Source organism: Peromyscus maniculatus, chromosome 20, assembly GCF_049852395.1.
Source record: "Peromyscus maniculatus bairdii isolate BWxNUB_F1_BW_parent chromosome 20, HU_Pman_BW_mat_3.1, whole genome shotgun sequence".
Lineage (NCBI taxonomy): Eukaryota > Metazoa > Chordata > Mammalia > Rodentia > Cricetidae > Peromyscus > Peromyscus maniculatus.
This window is the reverse complement of record NC_134871.1, coordinates 66,596,623-66,619,040: the sequence shown is the minus strand read 5'-3', so window position 1 is coordinate 66,619,040 and position 22,418 is coordinate 66,596,623. Positions and strand designations below refer to the sequence as shown.

The 22,418-nt window shown below is 45.3% G+C and overlaps 1 protein-coding gene and 1 pseudogene across 2 annotated transcripts in view; one reads left to right on the top strand and one right to left on the bottom strand.

The window, feature by feature from the left end:
* Positions 1-22,418, top strand: part of Slc38a4 (solute carrier family 38 member 4) — a 69,853-nt gene that overhangs the window by 2,419 nt on the left and 45,016 nt on the right. Inside the window, exon 1 of one of the 2 annotated variants that reach the window (XM_015993211.3) lies at positions 4,026-4,198. The exons of the other annotated variant lie outside the window; for it this stretch is intronic. The gene's annotated coding sequence lies outside the window, so the exon portion shown is untranslated. Of the gene's footprint in view, positions 1-4,025; positions 4,199-22,418 lie in introns of those variants that run through there. 2 annotated transcript variants of the gene reach the window in all.
* Positions 92-615, bottom strand: LOC102926980 (cytochrome c oxidase subunit 6A1, mitochondrial pseudogene; annotated as a pseudogene).

Genomic DNA, 22,418 nt, shown 5'->3' with positions numbered 1-22,418 from the left:
AAATGGATGCTATCCTTCTACTTCTGCAGACATTCACAGCAGGTAAGCTTCTGGCTTTTCAAAATACATTTTTTTTTCCTCGTGAACAATGTAAGTTTACGTTATTTATTTAAGCCATCTCCTCTTAGAGCAAAGGGGTGGAAGATTGGTGTAATGGTCACCTTTTGATACAAGGAAAGATGCGCTTTCGTGGTCCACACACAGAGTAATGGTCCACACCAGTGCTGTGGTCCCTTGCCGTCTGGGGGAAGGTCCAGGTTCTCTTTACTCGTCTTCATAGCCAGTCGGAAGTGGGTTCGCATGAGGGTTGAGGAACAGGGTATGGTTACCATCTCTCCCCAGGGGAAGGGTTTGGTCCTGATGCGGAGATTGGGGGTAGGCGACGAAATCAGCCCTCTCGTGCTCTCCTAGCCCTGACACGAGGAAGGCGTTGAGCATGCTCACTGCCACCCCAGGCAGCGCCACGAAGTAGGTGAGGGCCTTCCACATGCGAGCTGAAGCCTCCTCGCTGTGGGAGCCACTCGACGTGGGCCGCCCCACCCGTGGGAGGGCCCGGCCCAGCAGCCCGGACACCCGAGACGCACACACTGCCGCCACCATCTTGGAACTTCAAAATACATTTTTAAAATTAGCTTCTGATATCAATCCTAAAGGACCTTTGGTTTTCAGTTTTGCCTTTTCTCTGGGTTCAGGGATCACCTTGCCTCTGTGCCACACCCACACTGGTGAGCTCTTTGGGTGGGAGGTTAGAAGGTGGGAATTCCCAGCGCTCCACCCGGGCCCCAGCCGTGAATGTCTGCATCCAGATTCCTCAGTCCTTGGATGGGGTTTATGGCACAACCATTAGGGTGTTTGGCCCTCCCATCACCAGAGTAGGCCAGTCCCGGCTGTCTCTCGACCACTGCCAGCAGTCCTTTGTGGGGGTATCCCCGTGGATTTCTGTAGGCCTCTTCAGCTCTTTGCTTCTTCCTTTTCTCATGTGGTCTTCATTTACCATGGTTTCCTATTCCTTGTTCTCCCTCTCTTTTCTTTTTTTTTTTTTTTTTTTTTTTTTGGTTTTTCGAGACAGGGTTTCTCTGTGTAGATTTGCGCCTTTCCTGGAACTCACTTGGTAGCCCAGGCTGGCCTCGAACTCACAAAGATCCGCCTGCCTCTGCCTCCCGAGTGCTGGGATTAAAGGCGTGCGCCACCACCGCCCGGCTCCCTCTCTTTTCTTGATCCAGCTAGGATCTCCCGCTCTCTTTCCCTCGACCCTCGCCCTTCATTGCTCCCACTCATGTCCAGGCTGTTCATGTAGATCTCATCCATTTCTCCGTGTCTTTCTTGGAGTCTAATTAGTGAGAAAGAGGAGGGTTTATATGAGCGAGAATTGTTGAAACCAGGGTTGGATAAAGCACAGGGACAAATAACCAAATGAATGGAAACACATGAACTATGAACCAAAGGCTGAGGGGCCCCCAACTGGATCGGGCCCTCTGAATAGGTGAGACAGTCAATTGACTTGATCTGTTTGGGAGGCATCTAGGCAGTGGTACCAGGTCCTGGACTCATTGCATGAGTTAGCTGTTTGAAACCTGGGACTTATGCAGGGACGCTTGGCTCAATCTGGGAGGAGGGGACTGGACCTGCCTGGACTGAGTCTGTCAGGTCGATCCCAGTCCTCGGGGGTGGCCTTGATCTGGAGGAGGTGGAAATGGGGGGTGTGCTGGGGGAAAGGGGAGGGGGGGGAGAGAGCAAGGGAATCTGTGGCTATTATGTGGAACTGAATAGTATTGTAAAATAAATAATAATAATAATAAAAAAAAGGTGGGAATTCAGAGTTAGTGAAGCATACAGATACCCTGGGATATTTCTTTTACTGGATTAGACATCACACTTTAGCCTTAAATCTTTGAGCAGGGATTCTTCATCTGTGATGCAGGACCGTGGCGCCTGTCTCAGCGGATTATAAGGAGTGAACAATTTATTCATTGTGGAATGCTTGTGCTGACTTCTGGCACCACCCTAAGCACTCAGTGTGAGATGGCTATTGTTTAGAGAATCCATTGTTTTTAACTACCTGTAGCATTATTTGTGATGTTTAAACGCTAAGTGTGTGTGTTTGGTGGAACTGTGTATATGTACTGGCACGTGAGTGGATATGCATGTGTGTTATGGAGGCCAGAGGTCTTTATTCTTTGAGACTGTATCTCTCAGTGAACCACATCTCTCTCACTGGTTTGCTACCCTGGCTGGCCAGGAGATCTGAGCATCTGCCTATGCCCTCTTGTCTCCCGGTGCTACAGTTATGGGCATGGGTGGCCGTGCCCAGCTTTTACGTCAGTGCTGGGGATCCGAACTCAGGTACCTATGTTTGCACGACAGGCACCTTACCCACTGACCCATCCCTCTCTCTAGCCGGGCCTTTCAATGTTTGTGCATTGTGTGTGTGCGCGTGTGTACGCTTTTGATGGAATGTTTTCCTCTGTGTTTTGTGATTTTTTTTTCTCCCTGGGGAAATAGGAAAAATGTCTATTCACCTTAGATCAGGACCAGTGATAGGTCAAAGCAGCGATTTCACCCCAGCTTCGCTTCGGGAAACAGTGAGTTTACTGGGACGATTCATTGTTGAGAGGGTGCTTACAGGAATGTGGATGAATGAAAGACAGCTGCCTGCTGCAAAGTCCACCTTAGCATGTGTAAGGACTCCTGAAAGCTGTGTGTCTGGCTGGAGCTCCCTGCCCAGTTTGTAGGCAGTTCTGCTGAAGAGTCTCCTCCCAGCAAATGCTTACTGTGCATTCTCATCTTGGGCAGGAGTTTGTGAATCTGGTAACTTTCCGAGCTCCCTCAGCCTTCCAGGTTTTCTTAGGTTCTGGAGCCTTGTAAGTCTGCCCCTTCCCTCCTAGAGAGAGCGTTTCAGTTCTGAGGGAAAAGCTACGCAAAATAAATAAATAAATAAATACATACATACATACATGCATACATATATACATACATACATACATACATACATAAAAAATGGCCACAACTAAAATGAAGGGAATAAAGGAGAAAATAATAATAAAAAAAAGGACTGAATAACTCCCCTGATGGACAGTCCAGCCTAGAGAATGATGCCATTTCCTGAAGGATTCAAAGGCAGTGTGTCCTCTTAGCTGGCCCTTCCTGCTTTTGATCAGTCAAGCACACATCTGTCATTCAATCTCCAGCCCCTCGGTTTTCTCTCCTTCTAGGCTCTTGCTGACTGCTGTTCCCCGTCGGCCTTCACATTCCAGACACTTGGTACACGTTTGTTGAAGGAATGAAGAAAGGGAAAACCTGCTTCTTTTTTCCAACAGTATTTGTTCTTCAGATAAGCACTTTGGTATTTAACTCTTGAAGGTCCAGGCAGCGTATGAGTTTATCTGCTATAACACGTGGAGCCAATTGCTGCTGACCTTGAGGAGCTCCAGCCTGAGCTGTGTCACTTGGGTGTTCTAGGTTCAGTCTGTGGCTCTTCTGCTTCATACTAGAATGATTTGGGGCAAGTTAGCCTGACTGCTTCGCTGTTTATCTGTGAAACCAGAGAACACACCTGGGTTCCTGCCTCAAAGGACCTGTGGGAAGTAAACAATTTTACATTTGCAAAGCACTGGGAGTCCTGCACAGGGGGCATAGTAATGCTGGAGCTGTGGAAGCTGAAAAAGCTCTAGTCTAGTGTTCCTGCTCCACGTGACAGTAGTGAACAGCTCCTCAATTATAGGGACGCTGCACTTGAGTCTAGCAAACACTGGGCGCAATGTTTGCCCCAGGCCAGCTCTCTGCGGGCGGCCATGGGGCGACCCGGACTGACCTAGACTTCCTTGTGCTAAGCCATTGAGAGTCTTGGTGTCCCCACCTTTACCTTCCTCCTGACCCCTCCACTTGCCCGGAGAGCCCGCTGTTTGTCCTGCCCTTTTTACTTTGCGTCATCCGCTCTTTTTACGCGGCCTGTTCCTCGGGACAAGGACTTTGTTCTTTGTTTTGGCATAATCTTATAACACCGGGCACACTCCGGGTGCTATAAAATGTTGAAGAAGAAAAGGGAAAAACGCAATTCACCTGGAGGCAGCTTTGGCCCACAGCTATTTACAGGGCTGCTCCTCTCCGGGCAACATCTGAGATGTCTCCGAGCCCAGCATGAGCCGCAGGGTGGCGCGGGGAGGACCAGAGTCTCTGGCTGGGATACTGCCTGTGACAGGTTCGCCAGCTGCTTTTGCTATGTATGACTGGAGAGAGGGGCCAGCCTGGGGGGAGGGGCACTGAACTTGGCAGGGCAGTGCCCAGAAAGACCTGTAGAGAGGTGTGAGGGAGGCGTTCACTGGACACAGAGGCTGGAGACTCCTGCCCTAGCTTGGGTCTTGTTTGTCCACATGGGAGAGACCTGTTGCACCCAGGCAGGGCCTCCCTAAAAGCTCTAGGACCAGACTGACCTCTGTCCCTAGGTAATCTCACCTAAGGGTTGGAGTTTCATCTGGGCTTTGTGGGTGCTGCAAAAGCATCCAGTTGACATAGTATTAACTGGACTAGAACTGCTTTGTTCTGGTCCGGGAAACATTGACTCTGCTCTGGCTATCTAAGGAATTTTGTTGTAACAGTACACTTTAGAAACAGGTTGGATACTTCATTGGCATGAGTTGCTTTGCTATCATTTAATTATTCTTTCTGCAGAAAGCAAACGGGATGGGGTGTGGTGGGGAGGGGCCGGGATATCTTCCTCCTCCTCCTTCTCTCAGAATTGTTCTCCCCTCCCTTCTTCCTGCTCTCTCCCACCGTGTGCTGGAGAATGACAGCAGGGCCTTGTGCATGCTAGGTTTAACACTGGATCACAGAACAGCATCTCCAGCTCCCGGGTTTCTGTAGTAGCTGCATCCGACACACTTGAACATAGCATCAAAGCCAGGAACTTGACATTGGTCGGATGGGTGTGGCCTCTGTGTCATTTCATCACACATAGATGTGTGTAACTGTACCAGTCAAGATACAGAACTTGCATGGCCATAAAGATGTGGCCTGTGCTGCCTCTTTATTGGAAAGTCCATCCCACACTGCCCCCGAAACCCCTGAGAACTAGGTATTTTCTCTTGTTTACTGTGTCATGTAAATGGAACCATCCTGTATGTTCTTCTTGAGATTAATTTAATCTGCTGTATATACTGCTCTTAAGATCCATTCAAATTGCTAAATAAACCAGTAATTTTGTTTTTTTTTTTTCATTGCTGAACAATATTCCAGGTCCTTTCCAATGGTGCCACATTAGACACAAACAAACAAACTTGTGAACATTCTTGTGCCGCTCGTCAGTGGAAGCTGCAGATGCCAAGGGAGAGAGATCATTTTCCAACAGTGCCCAGAAGAGTTAGGGTCCCTCCTACTTTCAGCCAGCACCAACCGGATGGCTGTACACCCCAGTGGGGGAGGGGAAGCTACCCGGTACTGCCCCAAAGAGTCTGGATTTATACCTTGGAGTTTTTAGAGCTCCACGTCTGGACTCCAAACTGTTGTCAAGTCATAGACAAATAAAACACCAAGTCTGGAGTCTGACCCAGCTTGCCTCCGTGTGAGGGCACTTCCCCAGCCAGAGAGCTCTGTCGTGACAGTTTCTGTCACCAGTTAAATGCTCCTCGGTTTACACCTGTGGGCGGAGGCAGGGTGGCGGAGTGGTGATTGCACAGGCTAAACATGGCAGACTGTCACCGCCCAAGTCACATGGAAGTCCTTTTATCAGCAAATCTGCCTTTTCTTTACCCTTCCACGTCTTACCCAGTTTTTGCCTTATTTTTATGTTTTATTTAAAGTAAACTTTAGGGACTGGTCATCTTCCACTGCTCTTCTGGATCATAACTGCTGAGGGGTGTGTGTGTGTGTGTGTCTGTGTCTGTGTCTGTGTCTGTGTCTGTGTCTGTGTCTGTGTTGTGTGTGTGTGTGGTCAGGAGGCCCTCAACCTGTGCCAGGGTAGTTCCCTCAGTCCCATAATCTTGCTGCAGGGGTCACCTGTGGTAAGTGAGGGCTGAACAAAAGGCCCACTGAATTTCAATTTTCCCATTTCTTGTGTTCAGCGATTAACTTAATTGACTAATGATGACAGCCAGCCATTAGGACGACATGATAAGAAATGCAAGTTTATTGGCCACAGTCCTAACATCGCAGGCTTTGTTTTTTCTGGAGCATGATGGGAAAGATGGTTGGTTTGGAATGATGGTTGGTTTTTCTTTTTCTTTTCTTTTTCTTTTTTTTTTTTTGGTTGATTTTTTCAAGACAGGGTTTCTCTGTGTAGCTTTGTGCCTTTCCTGGAGCTCACTTGGTAGCCCAGGCTGGCCTCGAACTCACAGAGATCTGCCTGGCTCTGCCTCCCGAGTGCTGGGATTAAAGGCGTGCGCCACCAACGCCCGGCCAGTTTTTCTTTTAAAGCATTTTATTTAAAGAAAAGAAACAGAGTTTTCCGAAATAACCTGAAACTTCAGTTACTACATCAGTGTGGACAAAAATCAAGCATAGGCCAAATGCAACCACCCCATTTCAAGCAAAGTAGACCCTTGCTGTTTTAGCAGTAATGGGGTCAATCTTCTGATTCCTTTTCTCCTGCTGGGACCCCCACTTTCTTCCTGATGAGAGCAGGGACCCAAACATCACAGTGCATGGTCTTTGGGTACCTCCTTTGTGTTGGATGCTGGATAGTTGGTCAACTTTCTGTCCAAGTGTCAACATTACCTAAGACGATAAGCTTACACAAAGGACTCATTTTTGCCTCACAGTTCCAGGGGTTTTAAAGAATGATCTCTTTTCCCTATTGCCTTGGGGCTGTGCTGAGGTAGAGCAGCATGGTGTGGACTCTTGTGGTAAAGATACTCGGCCCAAAGAAGCCAGGGAGGAAAGAGGCCTAAAGAAGCTGAGGTCCCAACATCCCTGCTGAGGGCTCCTACCAGATCCACCTTCTAAAGGTTCTACCGCCTTGAAATAGTCCCAGCATGCTTCAATGAGGCCATCAGCACCTGGAGTCAAAGTGGTCTCCCCACTCAAGCCTGAGTGCTGAGACCTAAACAAACCATCTTTGGATCTGTAGCTCAGAGCATGGAAGGGTAGGTAAGAGCACTGATAAACACACCTTCAGTAATCTCTCTTTGTTAAGTGACTGGAAATCTGTCTTAACACCTATGTCAGGTCAAACTCTAGTTCTGGAGTGGGGTCCATGTGGAGATCAATGAATTTCACAATGCTGTTGTTGCTGTTGTTAGTGTGTGTGCATGCGCAAGTGTGGAGGGAAAGGATAACTCTGATGACTTGCTCCTGTCCTCTCCACCGCGTAGGTCTTAGGGGTTGAGTTCAGGTGACCAGGCTTGTGCAGCAGTCTCCTTACCTGCTTAGCTAGCTCTTTGGTCCTCGTGATCATATGAATAGGAAAATCCTAACGACTAACCACAAAAAAAAAGTGTTACAAAATAATTTCCATCAAGTTACAGGCTAAGAAGTCAGCATATGAACACCAGCTATTAACTACATGACATATGTATACCCAAAAAGAAGGTCCCAACAGCAGTAGCAGCAGCAGCAGCAGCAGCAACAAATCACCCTTAAGACAGCACTTGAGTGTTTAGGCATAAAGTTAGGCAGGAAGGTCAAAAGTCTTGCACATAGAAAACTAGAAAACATTGACAACAAAAATTAAAGACAACCAATAAATGGAAACATATCCTGGTTTCATGGATGGAACCTTAATGTTACCAAAATGTTCATAAGACCCAAAGTGACAGAGTCCACCCTGGTCCTCTCAAATTCCCACTCACTTCAAAACAAAACAACCACAACAAAAAGGAAAACCCAAACAGAATAGAAGAAAAAACAATCCTGAAATTCATATGGTATCACAAAAGACTCAAAATAGCCTGAGTGACCTTCAGGAAGAACAAAATTAGAGATACCATACTTCTTGATTTCAAAATGTTTTGAAAGTGTAAGTATTTAAGACTCTCCAATGCTGGCCATGCAGATAGCCACGTAGATCAACAGACTAGAACAGAGATCCCAGGGTTAAATCCAGGCAACATGGTGGATTGATGTTCAAGATGACTAATAATGAGACCCACTGGAAAAAAGATTGCCTCTTCAGTAAACAGTGTTGGGGAAAGTTGGTAACTACATAGTAAACAACAAAATTGTGTTCCCATCTCATACCACACACACTCAAAATGGCTTAAAAACATGACTGTACGTATGAAACTATAATCTTAGAAGAAAACATGGGTTAAAGGTTTTTTGACATTGGCCTTGGCCTTCAGAATGACATCAGAGAAGCACAGGGAGGAAAAAAATGGGGGGGAAAATAAACCAGGACTGCAGTATCCCAAGAAGCGCCTCTGCACAGCAAAGAGAATAGGAGAACAGGACAATGCAGAATGGGAGAAGGTGTTTGCAAACTGCATAGTTCATACGTGTCAGTATCCAGACTACATAAAAGAAACAATCCAACCAAAGATGGGCCAAAGACTTGAGCAGACAGTTCTTGAAGGGAGGCACACACCAGGCCAGCAGCTCCATGAAGATGCTGGCCTGCCTACTCATCAAGAAAACACAGAAGCGTGGTGAAGTTTTGCCTCACGCCACTCAGCTGATTCAGGAGAACCCAGAAGATGGCAAGTACTGGCAGGGATATGAAGAAAGGGAGACTTGGCCATTGTTGCTGATGATATGAAAGTCAGGGAGGGCTTCCCCCATATTAAAAATCGGCCTGCTTAGCAGCCCCACTTCTTGGTATTTATCCGGAAGAATTGAAGTCATGTTCTCCGACAGGTAGCTGTAGCCTCATTTTCATGACAGCAGTGTCCACACTAACCAAATTATGAGACAACCTGTTTGTCCATGGACAGGTGAATGGTGGAAGGAAACGTGTCTTCGTGTAAGGTTAAATCTTATTCAGGCTGCCATTTTGACAACGTAGAGAGTACTGTGCTAAGTGAAATACACCCAGTTGCTCAAGGCAAGTCCTACAGATTCCACTTGTACGAGGTACCTGAAATAGTTCAAGTCTTAGCCTTGAACATGCTAGAGGGTTCCTAGGGGATATGGGGAAGAGAAAGGTGGGGGACTGAACAACTGATGAGAAGTTGCAGCTCTGACAGACCTGAGGCTCTGCTGCTGTACAGGCTTACACCTGCAGAACCCTCTAAGAATCATTAAGGTGTCGTCACACTTTAAATGAATCAGCACTTGCTTGATCTTATCTAACATTCAGATAGTGTTCAGATAGCCCTGATACTCATTTTCCTCCACCCCTCACCCTGTTCAACCCTTAGTTCATCGGAGTCAGAATCCAAGCAGGGCTCTTGATGGTGCTTGATGGGCCTCTCAGTTCTCTTTGAATGCACAGGATCTGCCACCCCACCCCCGACCCCTGGCAGTTTATTTGATGATGGAACTTAGTGATTTAATGTCTTATAGCGTTATCCACATTTTGAAGAAAAGGAAAATTTTGCCTTTCTTTAGCTTGTTGCCTGGAGGACTATGCACCCCAGAGTTCTAATTTTGCCCAACATCGTTCCTACATTAAGCGTGAGATTCTCTTGACAGATCTCCCCCAGGATGCTGCTGACCTGGAGTGCACTTTGAATCCAGTTTCAAAATGTTCAACAGAGGTGTTTGTTGAATTTTCCCAAAGATTGCAAAACATAACCAGTAAATGCAAGGTGTTGTTTGGGCTTAAGACTTGTGCCATGTGGCCATGTTTTAAAAGCACTTTTATGAGTGAAGGTACTGAAACATTTATCCTGAAAATGGAGACTGTATAATAACAGGAGGGGGGTGATGCTTTAGATGGTGTAAGATTGGCCACGGTTAACTGTACCATGGTAGAGCCTATGTAAAAGTGCAGTATTTTATACTATCTACTTTTACACAAATTTGAAAATTTTCACACTAAAAGAGTAAAGCTGAGTCACACTACATTATCCAAATTAACAATGCATTTTGGGAACCTATAGTTTTGCCAAGGATCGTTTAAAAAAGAAAAAAAAACCATGCCTTAGGAGCAATGAACTTGCTTTCTCACGCTGCAAGAATGTTTTGCCTGAAAATAAGTCAGATTTCAACTTTGAAATAAGCATATAAATATACCAGGATGGAAAAGTGGCTTGGAATGGGTAAGGCTATGACTCACACACAGGTGGTTGCAGACTGTACTTCAGTTGGGGTGCTTTTGGATAAAGGTTTGGAGGTGTAACAGTTGCCCAGGGGTAAGGCTTCAGGTTGCTGAGGAGGGAGCAGTCTCCCTTGAGGTAGGGTTGGCCATTTGTGTCCTGGGATGCCATTTTTCACATTCAAAATAAGAGATCTGCCTTGAGGGGCAAAGGAACAAAAACCTACTTATCCAGGCCTAGTAGGTTAATTAATAAAAGTTTCCAGAAGTTTCTTCATACTAAGCAACCAGCTTAGTCCAGTTCCTGGGCTCACATCTGGAGGGAGGATGTGCAAGCGCCAACAGCTTTAGTCTAGAAGATCTGGGTAGCACCAGATGCTGGGGACGAAAGCTTAGTGGTGGAGCGCTTGCCTAGCACATCAGAGGCCCTGGGTTCGACCTTATCATTAAAAGCAGAAGGATAATGGCTGACAGGACCACACCCCAAAAGTGTCTCCCAGTGTGAACTAGCCATTGTCAGAGCTCTGGGTGAGAGAAACCAGAAACTTTTTATCGAGCAAGAGATGGAAAAGTAAACTACTTGTGTTTATTATTGCCATATTGAAGTACGTAAAGAAACTAATGCTGTAATTCTGTCCCTAATCTTTCAGGAATTTGAGGCTCTAATTTCTCTGCACTGTAACTTCCTACAAAGTCACTCCAAAAATACTCAGAATGAAAAAGAAAAGTAACTCATCTGATAAGACTAATAAAAACCACATGTGCATACACACACACACATTTCAAAGTTCTAATTTCCATCTTTGTGGAATGTTTCATTTTGTAAATTATTAGATAAATAGTGAATGAGAATACATAATAGTTTTTTGATTCCTTTATTCTTCACCAAAAGAGACTGGAAAACAAACAAACAAACCCTGCATCAGTAACATACACAGGCAGAGGTGAAGAGGTCAGATGTGGGAGTTGGTGGGCAGGCGGGGTTGGGGTGGGCTGGGGTGGTGCTGGGCTGCCTGACCTGACAATAATGCGGAAATGATTTCCCCATGATAAACTGGAAGAAATGTCCTCTCTCCGTACTTGGAAATATAATGGGGTTTTTGTTTGCTTGTTTTTAAAATCTCTTCAAGTTTTACCTTTAGCAAATAACAGAAGACATTCGGCAAGATAAGACATTCTGTTTACATATACTGTTTTGTTTTTCCCTAAAGTGAGAGCTGCTAACCCAAATCAGGGGATTACTCTGGCTGTGTGCTCCTGATTACCATCCAGATATACTTAACATTCAGATTCTATTTGTTTAATCAAAACGACAAATAAAAGAAAGATAGTAAAATATCTGCAGAATATCTAATTTACACAGATAAACTAAACTGAATTTGTACATTTCTTTAAAAACATTCCTCTAGTCTTAGAAATGCACAGGTTTGAGTTGCTGTTGCTAAGGCAAGTTCATATATTTTTTTAAATACCAGGTCAGAGAAACAGACAACAGCAGTCAGAGCCATTAGATAGCCACGCAGGGAGCCCTCCCCTTCCAAATACATATATTTTTTCAATCTATAAAAGGTTAACTATTCAAGATGTGAATCCGGCCAATGGCTGGGGGGTTTTAAAGCTTATCGGGGAAGCCTTTTGTCTCAAGGATCTGTTAGCATTCTAAGTGTCAGAAATTGGGGAATGATTCATGAAATGTTGTCCTGAAGGCCTGGCGGGCGGTTCAACTCACCATCTGGATTTTCGCCAAGGACGTGGAATGAAGTGTTTGAACTGGAATTCAGTGATTTTATGTGTAGTCAGTCACTCAAAAGGAACCTACTACTTAGGAGCAGGCTGGTTTTCTTTAAAATACTCTGTCAAGGCTTGCCACTTTACATGGTCCTTACAGAGTCAAACTACATGGTCAACACTAACTGATATGCAGTTAGCTTTTACTGTGCCTACCTCAGATTGCATTTTAATATTTTTACATAAATCATTTCATTACTATACACACACACAGGGTGGAGAGAGAGTGGGCAATATTTTCAGTAACCACTTACAGTCCTTTACTACATTATTTCTGCTCTCAAATCTACTTAATTCAGGCATGGTATCTCATAGGTGATTATTCTCAAACAGCATTAGCACATGTAACATATTTCTTTCATTAAAGGATCTTGTGCTGGGCTTGTCCCACTGGGTCGACACCCAAAGTGGGTGGGACCAAGAATGATGGCTCGGCAGCCTTAAAGCTCGGCATGCGAGTGACATGGACTTGGGCATTTAGAAAATGTGTCTTCATTCAGCTTTGGATCTTGAAGTTTTTGTCAGACTCAGCGAAAAGAACGATAACCCCAAGCGAGACCAAATACTCCCCACCCCCAAATCTGCCAGGACATGTGTGTGTTTAAACACTGCTAAGGACAGGTTCCTGGGTAGATTTGCACCCCAGTGCTGTTCTGTTTCACGTGTTGGTTAATATTAAACAAACACACATTGCAGCCCATGTCTTGTTACAAGGTTGCTTTCTGAGGTTCCGTGGGTCAGGGCCAAAACCTGTCCTTTTCCAAGCTTTCTGACTGCGCCAATCAATAGCTGAACAAGTGAAGTCATTAAGAGTCCACTGAGCAACGCAGAACTTCCAAAACAGGAGGTGTCATAACTTAGCACCCACTTAATCCTATTATCAAATTTACAATCATCTCTTAACTCATATAAACAAACAATAAAATACCTTGTTTAGTTAGAATGTAAACCTGCATAAGCTTGTTAGATCCAGGTAGAAAGAGAAAACTGAGGTTCCAGAATATTTACAGGGTTTTGTTTACTTCAGAAACGCCTTTTGTGGTTGTTGGGTTTTTAGTGGTTTATTGTAGCTTGATTTTTTTTTTTTAATGCAGTCTTGCTATGTAGCCCAGGCTGACCTCAAACTTACTATTTCTGCCTCCGTCTAACCTTGGGATTACAGATGTGTAGCACTATGCCCCAATTAACAAAGCCCTATTAAGCATGTGTGTAGGGCATCAGCAATGTGGACAGTTCTTTAAATGCACATACAAATACGCAATCTTCCCCACTCACCAGAGGCCCATCTGAACACTCTACAGATGTTAATTTGGTTAATCCTCATAACGGAAGTGTGAGGTAAGCTTATTGTTTCCTTATAGGAGAGAAAACTGAAGCCTGGGAAAAGGCAGAGTACAAGCTGCTCCGTCTGTATATTACTTGTATGTACTGACTGTTTGATATTGGATAACCAATTGATGTACCCACCCCCCCACCCCCCCCCCCCCCGGAAAGCTATTTCTTTCTCCTGATCTCAGCATCCTTAGTTACTTGTGGCTCTTTGTGTAGGGTTGAGCCACCGCGGGCTTCCCCAGCCACATTAGCATGTCTGTTGCTTTTGTTCAGCTCACGTTTAGGCAGTCATGTCGGTGAGACTTTATGGGTGTAGCCTGACATTCCTAGGAGACACAGTCTCACGACAAACTCCCAGATCCTCTGGCTCTTACAATTTTTGCAACCTACCTCCTTTCCAAAATGATCCCTGGGCCTTAGGTTCAAGAATTGTATTGTAGATGTATCAGCCGGGATAGGTAGGGCTCAGCCCGGATAGGTAGGGCTCAGCCCAGATAGGTAGGGCTCAGCCCGGATAGGTAGGGCTCAGCCCGGATAGGTAGGGCTCAGCCCGGATAGGTAGGGCTCAGCCTGGATAGGTAGGGCTCAGCCCAGATAGGTAGGGCTCATCCGGGATAGGTAGGGCTCAGCCCGGATAGGTAGGGCTCAGCCCAGATAGGTAGGGCTCAGCCCAGATAGGTAGGGCTCCACAACTCTGCCTTTTCCTGGGTTGTGGTTTTCTGGAATTGTCTCTGGCCATTGAAAAGAGGAGTTTCCTTGGTTAGCGGCGAAGACTACACTAATCTTTGGGCATAAGGACACAGATTTAGAATGTACTTAGGGAATATACTGGTTTAGTAAAGTAGGTTCTCCTCCAAGATCCAGGACCTCACTCGCTCTGGGCAGTTGGCTGGGTTTCCGGTATGATCTCCCTCTTGCTGAGCGGGTCTTAAGTCTAATTAGCGAGCTGCTGGTTGCCACCAAGGTATGTGTACCACCGATGTACCCTGAGGGTTACTGTGCCATGCTTGTGGTGGAGGTTCATAGGCATCATAGCTGGGCAGGACTAGTGGCTGCCTCCCTCCTTTGGAAGCTTGCATGGTTCCTTCTGGCACCGTGAGAGCTAGTCCTCAGGGAGGAGACATTCTGCTCTGCGACCTCTGGGCCCTGTGTCTGAAGTGCACGGTGTCTTCATCAATAAGACCTTACCTTCCACCTCTGAGGGCAACCAGGGCAATCACAACAGTCTGTAATGTTTTGGGGTGTCTTGGACGACGCAGACCAGCAACTCAGAGGAGGGCTTCTCATGCCTGGTGTTGGGGTTTTGATTAGATAGTCTATGACTCTTGGTGAGAGCATCGTCAGCCCAGATGAGAAAATTTCATTTAAACTGTGTATGTATATTTATACACAGAATTAAGTATAAGTATTTTAGGTAGGTCGTTAATAGCATGATTCCTTGAAACTGTTTCAGACTTGCTGTTAGTTTATTCTCCTTCTGGATTTATCTACCTCTCTCTTCTCTATTAGAGTCTCCCATCATACCCATCTCCCCCATCAGATCACGTGGAACCTCTGACGCTGTCCATCCCACCCCAGCCTTGCACATCATTTTATACGTGGGGAGATGAAGGCACCAAGAGACTCCTTACACGCTGATAGCACAGCTAATAACTGATGGATAGTTAGAGCAAATTTCTTCTGAGTCAAATCCAGTTCGATGCTTTGCACCAGCGTGAGTGAGCACCAGAACAGAAGAGCTCTGCTTGGCCGTTCTCCTCCTTGGCATGTCCGACCCCACCTCCACTGGATTAAAAGTTTTAAACAGAGAGAGATTCAAACAAAAGCAGGGGACTTCCTGGGAAAAAAGTTAGTGTTGAAAGCTGTGAGGAGCCCTCCAAGAAAATGCTATTAGCTTTTGAAGAGAAAAATATAAGCCAGGCTAGGTGGGTCTACATGAAAAACATCTTTTTTTTTTTTTTTTTTGAGACCCCTGTAGTGGTATTTGCTCTGCCCATGACTTTGGGCTATATGGCCCAAAGGAGACGGTACTTCCTGTCTCTCTCTCTGTCTCTCTCTGTCTCTCTGTCTCTGTCTCTGTCTCTGTCTCTGTCTCTCTCTCTCTCTCTCTCTCTTCCTAGAGCTGAGGACCGAACCCAGGGCCTTGGGCTTGCTAGGCAAGCGCTCTACCACTGAGCTAAATCCCCAACCCTGGATGAACATCTTCTGTACTGGTAAAGATCAAATGATCCATCTGACAAAATCGTAAGTCAGCATTCCATTCGTTACCAGTCTCCCTATCTGGCATCCTATAAGAGAGAATCAGAGAGAACCATATCGGAAGGTAGGCATGCTTGCTGAGTGAGACATTACAGTTACTGAATACTTTATTTGTATGATTTACTCAAGCAGCACCATTTAGATGAATTTCAAAATGATTAAGATAAACAAATGGAATTATAGATTCTTATTTAAAGATAAGTTCGGCTACCTAGGAAAGAACAGTTTTCTGTAATTAAAAGCCAATTCCTATTTTAAAAATGAAACACATTAGGAAGGAAAACAACAAAAACAAAAAAAAAAACAGCCTGACTCCTGAGCACTTACTAGTTCCTGGTCAACACACAGGGCGCTTATGTTAAGATCACAGTGGTGGATGCTCAGCAGAAACTAGACGTGGGTTTGTGAATGTTGGTTCTTCCCCGGGCCAGCTGAGTGTGCGAAGTAATCCCCTGCAATGTCCAGTTGTGGACCGAAGCATTCTGGGTGGGTTTAAGGTGGGTGCCTAATCTGCGATGTTCAGTAATAGATGCAATGCAATAAACCCATCTGTAGCTTAAGTGGGTATCTCAGGACATACTGTGTCTCCCTCAAGGGGCCTCTCTGCCATACAAACCCAAGCTCTTCTCTTCTTGACCAAGTGTATGGCACAGAGATCTCGATGGTCCAGACGCAGAGCAGAGACCCTGTAGTGGGTAGCCATTCCAGCTTTGATCTGTAAGTTCCAACCCCCATTGAGGCTTCGGTAACTGTCACGCCTACAAGGCAGGGCCAAGGGAGGACCCTTAAGACCCGAGATCTGGATGGGCGGCTCTCTTGGTTCCTGGACCCTGGACGCTGGAGGTAGGCCGAGCAGAGTCCTCCAGAGAACACCACCGGACTGTGCTACACCTTTCCCAGACCCTGTTACCTATCCCTTCATTTGTGAGTTACCCCACAAAATGAACCTCCCTTTTAACTACATAGAGTGGCCTTAATAATTTCACCAATAAGACCCAAGCCAGCACAGGGCTGCTTTCCCAGGAGAGACTCAAGCTGCAGGCAGGTAAGGCGGACTCATGCTGTGCTGGTGACGTTCATAGTCCACACTCACTCGCATCAGTACAGCCAGCAGCATTTTCTTGGCATGTCTGAATTCTCGAGCTCTGGGTGGTGCGGGTGGGTTAGATTTTTGTATGTACTGATTTGAGTTGAACAACAACACTAAGTCCTGGCGTTCACAATCCCGTGTGATCCCTCCAGTGACCTCCCCATCTGCGTTTCAGTACTGCAGATGCTCCTGGCGGCCAGTGGCCCCTCTTGCCTCCTTGGAAGGTGAATGCTGGTTTTCTGCCCGCAACCTGCTCTCCATGCAGTTTTCCTGACAACCTTTGTTGATTCCTTCAGTTTCAGCCCATCTGCCATCTCTTCTAGAATGTTCATTCTGTCCCTTTCAAGTTAAGCTGGGTGCCATACTTCTTCCCTCCAATGGGTATTTCCATACTGTGCTACATCATCATGACCTATTTCAGCAACAGATTCTCTTAAGAGAACCGATCTCGAGGACAGAGACTGGGTTTTTTGTTTTTGTTCAGTATTAGTTACTGAATGAGTAAATGGAGGCGAATAACTCCTTATTATGTACCATAGAAACTGATTATTGTGCAGTATCACAAAAAGGTTATCTCCGTTTGGGGACAGTATTTTGACGCCTGCTGGAGTATCACTTGCAGACAGGAAATCTAGCCTTTCAGAAAAGAGTTGAAGGCATATAATTTGATCTAGACTTGAATTTGCTCCAAGACGCTGGCTGGTTGGTCTTTGTCAGCTAGAGTCATCTGGATAGGAGGAACCTCACCTGAGGAATTGCCTCCATTAGACTGGCTGGTAGACACCTCTGTGAGGCTTTTTTTTTTTTTTTTTCCGAAACAGGGTTTCTCTGTGTAGCTTTGCGCCTTTCCTGGAACTCACTTGGTAGCCCAGGCTGGCCTCGAACTCACAGAGATCCGCCTGTCTCTGCCTCCCGAGAGCTGGGATTAAAGGCGTGCGCCACCACCGCCCGGCGAGGCATTTTCTTATCGGGTGATTAATATGAAAGGGTCCAATCCAATGTCTGTGGTGCCACCTCTGGGCAGGTGGTCCTAGGTTGTATAAAAAAAGTAGACCAGACAACCATGGGAGCAAGCTGGTAAACAGCACTCCTCAGTGGTCTCTGCTTCCGTTCCTGCCTGCAGGTTCCTGTCTGCAGGTTCCTGCCCTGGCTTCCTCAGTGATGGGCTGGGAGCTCTAAGTTGAAACCCATTCCTCTTCCAGGTTGTTTTTAGTCACTTGTTTATCACAGCCACAGAAGTAACAACAGGACAGATGTTCATTCAGAATATTTTTCAAAAAGAAAGTTTGATAGCTCAGTACCTAAAATATTCTCATTAAAAGTAGAGGTTTCATGACTGATGCCTGGGAATGATCAGCAGTTTTGGGAAAAAAAAAAAATCTAAGAGAGGGAACTCTTTGGTTTGGGTTATTTTTGTTTCTAATTATCTTCATTGTTTTCTAAAAACAAAAGAAACCCATATTTTCTAAAGGTTGATCAAAGGTATAGATGAGACAAAAGGAATATTAATCCACCTTTCCATATACTAGAAATAACCACTTGATATACATCATTTCAGACATTTTCTTCTTTGTATACATTTTTGTTACATTTATAAGTTTTTTAAAAAAAGAATTGATGATGATGTGTGTGTATGTATGTATATATGTATGTATGTATGTATGTATGTATGTATGTACACACAGATGTATTTGGGTGCTGGAGGAGGCATGAAGAGGGCATTGGATCCCCTAGAGCTGGACTTAAAGTTGGTTGTGAGCCATTCAGTGTGAATCAGCTGGGAACCAAACTTGAGTCCTCTAGAGGGGCAGCAAGTGCTTCTTAATCACTGTGCCATCTCTCCAACTCCCGCATTTATACATTTTAAAATAATGTTAGGGATAGAACATGGTATTATTTGATTTTTATTCTTGCATTCTATCAGTTATAATTTCCCCCTTTTCTGAACATACAATCTGAATGGTTGCGGACATATGCGTCGTCCTGTGGCACTCATCAGTCTTTCTATAGGTTCAGCATTCACTTTGGCCTTTCGTAGGGGGCTCTGATCTTGGGGAGCTGCTGCATTTTAGCATATGGCAGGACCCATCAGTTAGAATTGTCATTGTATGTCTTATTGCAGTCTTATAAATAAGTTCTAAAGACAGGTTTGGATGAACAGCTTGAGTCAATGCCTTTAATAAAAACTTACATTCATTCAACATTTATACAGTGCCAACTATAGCCAGGCACAGTCTATTATTAATCAAAGTAAATAAGGCAGGCTGTTTATAGCTAATTTAAATTGGCTGTCTAGACAGACTTAAACCCATCCTCACACCTAAATATACCATCTATCTGGGTGACTCCCATCTGTTGCTGTCCCACTGAACAGGTCAAGACATTTTCTTGAAGATTAGTTCTATTGATTTTACACCCAGCCCTCCGGGGTTATAATTCTTAACTAAAGTAACCCATTAAACACAAAAAGCTGAGTTATGTTGCCACCCTGGACACCCCAACTCCTTGAGAAGACAACAGTATGTCAGTTGGTAGCCCTGTGCAGGGCTCTGAGTACAGTGTGACCACACCCTGGAGTTGCTTGAAACCCCGCAGGGGAAATGATCTTTGTATCAGAAACCTGTGCTGATACAAAGATCGTCCGTTGAAGAGACTCACCTCAAGAAATACTTCCCAGTTCACTGATATGGAGTTGAATAAACATCAAGAGCCCTACGTCTGTCCCCCCCCCCCCCAGGTTCCTTTGAATGGTGCCGTCCAGTAGGCATGTGTGTTAGTTTTCCGTTGCTATGTGTAAGTACCTGAGACAATCAACTTAAAGTATAAAATGTTCCTTCTGTCTCATGGTTTGAGATGTTTCTGTCTGGGGTCCTTGGCTCTGCAGCAGAGCATCATTCAGGGGACCCTGTGGCAGAGGGAAGTGGTTCACCGCACCGTGAGAGTCAGAGAAAAGACGAGGCTGCAGGCAAGATACACCTTTATGGTCCCGTGCCCCACCTCCTCCACTCAGGCCCCAGCTTCAACAGTTTCTACTACCTCCAGGTAATCCATTCAATTTTGATTTACTCTATCAAGGGGTTAATCCATTGATTAGGTCATAACCTCATGATCTAGTCATTTTCCAAAAGCCCCCCCTCTAAACGATGCACTGGGGATCCAGCCACAATCCATGAGCCTTCAGTGGTTCATGTCCGAACTACAACATCAGAGACTTCCTTATTTCAGCATTCTGGCTGGGATGCTAAAAACGTCAGCCTGAGCACAGGTCTGGCCAGCAGGGACGATGAGTCTTCTACAGTGCAGAGCCACACTATCGCTGAGTATGATGATGGCCCAGCCCCTTCTAAAAGGAGCTCCTCCTGGAGCGCCTAATCTACTCACTCAGTAACAGCCTACTGGGTCACAGTTTTGGAGAACTGACGAGGTCTCCCAATAATACCAGGTTTACCAGGTCCAGTAGCTAACAGAACTGCAAAATTAAATTGCTCCTCTAGAACGTTTGTTTTCATTAAGGACTACAACAGGGAATGTGAAAGAAAGCAATGGGAACTACTGTACCACAGCCTGGAGGGCATGTGATTTTCTTTTTCTCTGAGCACTAGCTGTCATTAGTAGGGGAGACAGCCGACTCAACTCAGCTCTACCAGTACGAAGAACCACTGGACAGGGTGACTAGTTGTTCGGGAGATATTGCTCGAATTATGCATCCTTTAGCCATGCTGTTTTATCTAGTAGGCATTTGTGTGTATATAATGTATGTGTGTGAAGTGCTTGTGTTTATGTGTGTGTGCACACACACTCAAGTGCATGCAAGCGGCGGTCAGTTCTCACCTTCTACCTTGCCCAAGACCTCTTCTTTGTTGCTGCATATGCCAGGCCAGCTGGCCTGTGAACTTCTGAACATCCTCCTTCCTCTACCTCCCGTCTGTCAGAGGAACATCAGAATTACAGGAGCACAGACTGTGCGCCCGTCTTTCTGAGGTGTGAAGTCAGGTCCTCACTCTTGTGTGGCAAGCACCTTACCCACTGAGCATCGCCACAGCCTGTTAATAAGAATTTTAAAGGCTAAGAATCACCATTTAAGCAAGCTTTTAAGAAGTACGATTTAGTTGAGGGGTGGAGGTGGTGGTGCACGTCTTTAATCCCAGCACTGGGAGGCAGAGGCAGGCGGATCTCTGTGAGTTCAAGGCCAGCCTGGTCTATAGAGTGAGTTCTCCAGCCAGGGCTACACAAAAACCCTGTCTCAAAAAACCAAAAAAAAAAAAAAAATGGTACAATTTAATATTTAATATTAACATTTAGAATTTCCATAGATTGTCTAAGCTCCTGTAAGTTTCAAAGACCCCATTGCTTTTATTCACCATATCTACTTGAGTGGAAGCCTAGAATAATTTCTGACACTTTTTTCTGCGTCATTTCAATGTGAGATCGAGAAATGAGATGCATAAGAAAGATCTGTTTCAAAGGGGAAAGAGAAAATACCAAGGTTATATACTACCTCCTAATGAGTATTTCTGTCAGCTGAGGCTAAAGACAATTCTCTACTTAGGTCGGTGGCAAAGTCAATAAATTTGTCAACCTTTACCAAACCTGTTTGCTAATTTTGCAATGTAGCTGTTGGCTTTTCAAACATTCCTAAAATGGCCCCTTGTATAACCGTAGAGGTGGCGTAGGGCGGGTTGCAGGGAGGCGAATGCCATCAAGTTCACAGTTTTCCCCAGAGTCCCATCAGGTGGGAGCAGTTCCCTTGGAGCATTTAGGATGGAAAACCAGCCTCTCCCAGCCTGGGACCTAGGCTGAGAAGCCCTTTGGGGGTCTCATTTTCGGGAGGATCATAAATTTGGACTTTTGATGACTTCACCAAACGAAGCTGTCCATGCAATAATTTACGTGTGTGTGCTGGTGTGCTGATGTTAAAAAAAAAAAAAAAAAAGATGGATGGGCCCCACATCTTTGCAGTCTTCTACTGGACAGATCAGGAATCTGGAAGAACCAGTAGGAGAACTTTTACAAAGTTGTACAACATACAGGTGGTTACAATGAAAAAAATGTACTGAAATTCTAAATCTTCAAATAGAAACATCTGCAATGCACTACAGTTTGGAAATTCTGTTTCAGATTTTGTTAGATTTCCTGCTTTCAAAAAAAAAAAAAAATCTAGTAGGCCAACATTCCATGGAGGCTTGACATGTTCTCCTGGAGGGGAGCTGGGGATGTAGTTGGAAGAGAGGTTCCGTGGCATGCACGAAGCCCTGAGTTCCACCCCCAGCCCTGAATAGACTGAGTATAATGGTGTACTCTTGGAATGCCAGCCTTCAGGAGGAAGATGCAGAAGGGTCAGAGGTTCTAGGTCATCCTTAGCTCTATAGCAAGTGGGAGACTAGCCTAGGAATGAGACCATGCCTCAAAAAGCAAAGAGGAAAACAACGGAAAGGCAGGCAGAAAGAAAAACAACCTCTTCTGTTTACAGTTAATGTGATGCATATGGTTCTTTTTTTTTCTTTTTTCTTTTCTTTTTTCTTTCTTTTTTTTTTTTTTTTGGTTTTTCGAGACAGGGTTTCTCTGTGTAGCTTTGCGCCTTTCCTGGAACTCACTTGGTAGCCCAGGCTGGCCTCGAACTCACAGAGATCCGCCTGCCTCTGCCTCCCGAGTGCTGGGATTAAAGGCCTGGCTGTGGTTCTTTACAGTAATGTTCAATTTCGTCTTCTGTTACTTATTTTTTTATTATGTAAGTTGAGGCAAAGAATATAGAACCGTGGAAAGATACCCGCACAGATACTTCGATACCCGGCAAGTGGTGAGGAGAATGCGGGGCACACTCGA